At 44.4% G+C, this 6,681-nt stretch overlaps 1 protein-coding gene across 2 annotated transcripts in view; it reads left to right on the top strand.

Moving 5' to 3' along the window:
• Window positions 1-242: 242 nt before the first annotated feature.
• Window positions 243-6,681, top strand: part of ip6k1 (inositol hexakisphosphate kinase 1) — a 62,464-nt gene continuing 56,025 nt past the window's right edge. The window contains exons 1-2 of one of the 2 annotated variants that reach the window (XM_055647845.1): window positions 258-399; window positions 5,573-5,691. The gene's annotated coding sequence lies outside the window, so the exon portion shown is untranslated. Of the gene's footprint in view, window positions 400-5,572; window positions 5,692-6,681 lie in introns of both variants that reach the window. The other variant, XM_055647844.1, reaches the window with a different exon arrangement.

Raw genomic sequence — 6,681 nt, 5'->3', positions numbered from 1 at the left:
AGTGCTATGCTGGCGATATGTGGCGATTAATGATATCCAATGCTATGCTGGCGATATGTGGCGTTTGATGGACCCAGTGCTATGCTGGCGATATGTGTCGATTGTAAGACCGGACGGGGCTACCGGCGTGGAGGCGGGGCTCGTGCGTCAGCTCATGAATATGTAATAGTTGGCGGAAAGGGGCGCCTCCACTCAGCGGTCGCCTCCCTGCATATTGATGAGGCATGGTTGCGTCGGTAGAGAGTATGCGCGTGCGCGTGCCGCTGAGCGCGATGAGGTGGCCGCGCTGGCCCCGCCGCCATCTTGTTTGTTTGTGCCCGGGTCTCCAGGCGGTTGTGACCGAATCGCCCGTTGCTCCGCGGCCCAGTAAGCGAGGCTGGGGGTTGGCCCCTTGCCAGGGTAAGTGTACCTGGCTGGGCTGAATTCTGGGCGTGCCAACCGGAGACAGAGAGAGGGGAGAGGAGTTGAGAGCGCGGGCAGGACGAACGGCGAGGCCTGTCAGGGGAGGCCCGGGCGATGTGGGTCTTCGGTCCAGGCGTGACTGTGGGTCGGGATGCGGGTGGGTTCCAGATTGCCCCTCCTCATGCCCATGGTGAGGGATTTGTTTATACTCCCCACTAGGCCCTGGGTGTGAGACCCCTTCTCCCATCATCCCCTCCTCCCCCACGCCCCCTTCTCCTCCCCCACGCCCCCCTTCTCCCTCCACCCCCACGCCCCCCCCCTCCTCCCCCCCCCCCAACCCCCCCCACCCCCCCCCCCAAACCCACCCCACTCCTCCCCCCCCCCCCCCCCTCTCCTCCCCCCCCCCCCCTCCTCCCCCCCCCCCCCCCCCCCCCCCCCCCCCCCCCCCCCCCCCCCCCCCCCCCCCCCCCCCCCCCCCCCCCCCCCCCTCCCCCCCCACTCCCCCCCCCTCACACTGCCTCCCACCCCCCCCTGTCCCTCCCCCCCACTCACACTGCCCCCCCCTCTCCCCCCCCACACTGGCCCCCCTCTCCTCCCCCACACTGCCCCCCTCTCCTCCCCCACACTTCCCCCCCCCCCCCCCCCCCCCACCCCCCCCCCCCCCCCACTCCCCCCTCCCCCCCCCCCCCCCCCCCCCCCCCCATTCCTCCCCCCACCCTCCCTCTCCTCTTCAGTTTTCCCAACAGATATATCTGTTAATCGAGTGTTGTCAGTCAGATATTTGGTCTATATTTTAAAGATAGTTAAGGTTTCAGTGCAGTTGTTGGTGACGTGAAGGTGGAGATTGCTGTGCTTTCAGATAATGCTGACAAAGAAAGCATAAAATCAAGGCTAGATTTGGGATACCCGCTGATTATTTTAGCTAAAAGCATAAAACGTTGGAAAATGAAACAGTCTGTCTGCTTCAGACTGAGGACTGAGAATTAATGTGTAGGAAGGAACTGCAGATGCTGGTCTAAACTGAAGATATACAAAATGCTGGATATTTTGGATACAAAAGGCCTGGAAAGGTCCAGGCCTTTCTTCAGATTGGTCAGGAGAGAGGGAGATACAAAGATAAGGAAGTGTAAGGTGTGAAAATGAGACAAAGGGGAGATCAAGGAAAATTTAGAATAAATTATTGTTAGCTGGGAGAAGGTAATAACAAAGCAAACAGATAAAATGTAATCGGAGACAGTCAGACTGATCATAGAACTAGAAGGGGGGGTGAAGAGAGAGGGAAAGCAAGGGTTACTTGAAGCTAGAGAAGTCAATATTCATATCACTAGGTTGTTAGCGGCCCAAGCGAAATATGAAGTGCTGTTCCTCCAATTTGTGCTGGGCCTCACTCTGATACTGGAAGAGGCCCAGGACAGGAAGGTCAGTGTGGAATGGGAGACGAGTTAAAGTGTTTAGTAACCGGGAGATCTGGTAGGTTTAGGCAGACTGAGCGGAGGTGAAAGTTCCCCCATCATCGTTGACCAAAAACTGAATAGATACAGGCACGTCAATGCAACAGGAATAGGAGAAAAATGTGATATCCATCAGAAGTTGATTTACCTCCAGATACTAAAACCTTTCCAAGATGGACGAGGCTCAAGTGCACTTATATTACTCAGAATATGCTTAGATTTGAACAGCAGCAACTATATTCAAGAAGCTTTATGTGCCATCCAAGATAACGGCGTCCTTTTAACTAGCAGCACTCGCCACTGTAAATGTTGAGTCCTGCGACCTGGAAAAGGAAGAGTGGGTTGGGGGGGAGGGAGGAGGAAGATGGGGTTGGAGAGGAAGAGGGGGTTCTTTACTGAAATTTTCAATTTGTCAACCTTTAACTTGTAGGATAATATAAGGTGAATGGAATGGAGAAATGGAATGCACCTGTAAATATTCCTCTCAGGTTTGACACTATCGCAACTTTAAAATACATTACTATTTCTTTATAGCCTCTGGATTCAGATTGAACAGTATTATGAGAGTACCGTTTCCAAACAAACTGCAGCTCATCACTATCGTTATGGCAAATGGGAATGCACCGTAAATGCATCCATTGCTGATATACATATTCCTCAAATTAGATTTATGGAAAAAGAAAAACAGAACACAACTCCCTGTGGAGCACCATGGGTAGATGTGTGGGTACACAAAGAGACTCGAGAGATTGCAAATGCTGGGATCTGGAGCAAAAAAAACAAACTGCTGGATGAGCTTGGTGGGATCTGTGAAAGCATTGATGGTTGATTTTTTGGGGACTGGTGCAGGTAATCGACCCAAAATGTGACTGTCTTTGCTTCTACAGACGCAGCCTGATATGTTGAGTTTCTCCAGCAGTTTGTTCTTGCTCCCTTGCTCTTGTTTCCAAATACATCCTTTATGACTCAGACCTATTTTCCGCTGCTAGTTACTGATAGCAGTGCTGAGCCATTTTATTTTAAATGGCTCAGTATGTAATGGAAGCAGGGGTTAAATTACTAAGCAAAATACATTGATGAATAATTTACATCCTAGTAAATTGGAAGTTGGAAAGTGTAATACTGCTACTTAAGAAAGGGAGAAATACAGAACCATGCATCAGTCCTGGCATTAGATGTCAGCAGAGTGCTTTTCCATCAGTAATGAACTGGTAATGGCACTTACAAAATCATTAAATGATTAGGTGGGGTCAAAGGGAAAATAGTGTTTGACAAATTTAATAGTTTTTTTAACTTTTAATTGGCAGAGTAGATAAGGTTGCTACATTAGACCTTCATGGGGTTGTGGGTAACGTAATAGCATTGTCGGAGGATTGGTTAAAGAACAGAATAAGAATTTTTATATTGAAGGTGTTGTATAAGCTGCCATACAAAGTGGTAAAGGTGAGTATAATTATGATACATAACTTGGATAAGCACATTAATAGAAAAAGTTTGAAGGGACATGGGCTAGGCGCAGGCAAATGGGGCTAGGTGGGTTAAACTACTTGGTCGGCATGGCTAAACTTGGTTGAAGGGCTTGTTTCCATGCTGTTTTGGTCTATGATTACGAATAAATAGGTTATTTTCAGGACTGTTTTGGCTTCGCAGCTGTCACAGTTTATATTAATAATTTAGGTGAAAAGACAGTGTAGTTTACAGATGAAACAGAGCTGGATGAAAAAGTGAGTTGAGAAAGGCACAGATAAAGCATTTTAAAGCCAAGTTAAGCAATGGACAGCAATATAGCATATGCGTAAAATGGAATAAAATATTGTCATTTAGTTTTGTAGGAAGGATGGAAGGCAATGTTTTATTAATGATATGGAGAGGTACATACACATACATAGTGTTTGGGTTTATGAGTATGAGTACAATACACATAGATAATGTATGTTAACAAAAAAACAACAAATTAATAACCCCAATTTGTGCATTAAGCCTGAAGTCCTTAGTGCAGCTAAAGATAGTTCACAGTTGAGGATTAGTTGTATAGTGTTGTAGAGCATTCAAGAGCCAAGTAGTTGTTAGGAATAATCTGTTCTTGAACCTGGTGCACAGTTTTCAGACTCCAATACCACCTTCCCGAAGGTAGTAGATAAATAAGAGTCTGGCCAGGATCGTGTGGATATTGAATATTTTGGAAGATAAGGAACTTTATTTTTTACAAAGGATTTTTTGAAATTTTCTATTTTGGATGGCTGCGAATACTCAGTTGAGTATTTGCAGTAGATTTTTCAACAACTGCTTTTTGGTGTCCCATCACATCATAAGCTGCATCTTGTTGCACTCTATTATCTGTAGCACACCTGAAATCACTAGTTCAAAATTTAAAACTATATGGTCCAGCTCTTTGCTCCTTTCAAAATATCAGCCTTTTTACTGCAAAGACATATAGCTAAGGTCTTAATGTCAGATAAAGATACAGTACAGAAACATACCATGCTGACCATCAACCACCCATTAACACTAATTCTGCATTAATTCAATATTTTCTCCCCACATCTCCCCCCCCCCCCCCCCCCCCCCCTCCCCCCCCATCCCCCCCCCCCCCCCCACCCAAGATTCTACCATTCGGTTACATGCTATGGGCAATTTATAGTAGCCATTTAACTTACCAACCTGTACGTCTTTGTGAATAAACTGGAGAAACCCCATATCGAACCGGAGAGAACGTGCAGGCTTCACATAGACCGCACCCAAGGTCAGGATTAAACCCAGGTCTCAGACACTCTGATGCCATATTTCTTAAAAGGAGCATGACTATGCTGGCCAATTATGGTAATTTGCACAAGATTTTGTGAGCTGAGGTGGAATTATGCACTTAATTATCTTTTTATTTAATTGCAGAGGATGTGTATAAACCTAAAAGATTTAATTAGAATTTTCAGAGCCAAATTTGGCATTTCAATAAAAGACTTCTGTCTCTTCTGCATTTGGGGCAGATGGCACATTTTCATATTCACATTCCCAGCTGATGTTATGCCTGAGGATCATTCAGCATGGTATTGCCAGTTATGAGGATCAGCATTGTTTTTCTCAGCAGTGCACAATGTGGTAGAGGCCAGTCATTCTTCACAGAAGTAAAATGTTTTTTTTAATTTTATTTCATTAGCTATCAAATTTATTTTGATACTTCTGCTCTGTATGACACATTCTTGGAAGTGCTGTTTTACAGAGGGTTTTCTCTATTCGATACATCCAAAATAACCTATATTGGAAAGAAGCAAGGTTGCTTTCCCTAATATACTGATTAATATATTTCTCAGCTGATATAATTGAAAAAACTAAAATTATATGCTCTTTATTTTAATGTTGTCTGTTGGACCTTGTGTATACAAATTAGTTGTCACATTTTCCACGCACAATACCGACCAAACATCGGAAGTTCCTGTTGTGGATGACGTCCTGGAACCATGAAAGTCCACTAGTGGCACTCTGGGCTTACAGAATTGAATGTCACAATATTGCTTGATTCTTAAACCCCTGTCTTGAACTTGGCAGCCTAAGATCTAATGTGGTAATTGAATTAGTTGCCACCACATGTATTGTGGAAAGATGAAAAGAATGACTGTTTCACAGATGTCACATCCATAACCTTAGAAGTGTTTAAAAAAATATACCCTACAAAAACCTTTATTTTCAGCAATGTTACTTATCAATAATTATTTTTTCCATAGTAGAGGTCATGTCCTGCGACAAAGATGAAGGAATGAGATAGACTTTATATTTTCCGCACAAAACCTGTTGAAAGATTGGGCTACCAGTTCAATGTCAGCTGCACTCCTAAGAGCCTGAGGTACAGTGACCCCAAATGTACTGAATGATAATGGGAAATAACCAAGTTGTCCACTTTATGCTGGCATTTTTTTAAACCTGACATTTTTTAATGCTTTTGTAAAATGCTCCACATATCTTACAAAGAATTATGTGTAAAGTTATCTCCTGAACAAACTGTATGTTGATGAAGATTATCAAATATTGTCTTGTCAGGTTCCATATGAGAGTCGTAATGGAAGATTTCTTATGCTAGATGTGGATCATGCAACTGAGCTTCTCAGTTTATCTGAAATTAAATCTACCTTTCAACTGCCATTAATCATACAAGATAAAAGTTTATGGAGAGTAACATTAAGTGCACCCTCATGGACTTTAGCCATGTGTTTGTGACAGTATATATTTCATAGCCATGCCTGTTTATTTTCTTCTTTGCCCTCCGTTATGTTTTAAGGAATGTTTAAAATGAGTTTTTATTGTTGAATTATTGGCTTTATTCTCTTTATCCCTCTACTAACACCTCCCTTCCTCTTTCTCTTCCCCACCCCATCAAAAGTCCCAGGTGAAGTGTGCATTACTGTAGCAGCAGAAACAAAGTTCTCAAAGTGCTGGAGTAACTCTGGGTCAGGCAGCATCTCTGGAGAACATGGATAGGTGAATTTTTGGGTCAAGTCCCTTCTTCAGACTTATTATAAGGGCTAGGGGAACAATGAAAGCTGGAGGAGAGGCAGGACAAAGCATGGCAGGTAATAGCTGGACAGAGGTGAGTTGTGGGGAGGTTTGATAGGCAGATGGTTGGAGCAGAGACTAGAGAGAAAAAAACAAAAGGACTGGATTGAAGAGTTGCGAATTGTAAAACGGAGGATGGGGAGGGGAGAAATAGATGGGAATCCAGGTGGACCACATGTGAGGGGGGAGCAGAGAGGGCAGGGGTGGGGTTGTTATAGGTAACCTAAATTTGAAGAATTCAATGTTCATCCCTTTGGGTTGTAAGCTACCCAAGTTGAATATG

The sequence above is a fragment of the Leucoraja erinacea genome, chromosome 16, assembly GCF_028641065.1.
Source record: "Leucoraja erinacea ecotype New England chromosome 16, Leri_hhj_1, whole genome shotgun sequence".
Taxonomy (NCBI): Eukaryota; Metazoa; Chordata; class Chondrichthyes; order Rajiformes; family Rajidae; genus Leucoraja; species Leucoraja erinaceus.
The sequence above is the reverse complement of the archived record's forward strand: the minus strand, read 5'-3'. Positions and strand labels throughout refer to the sequence as shown.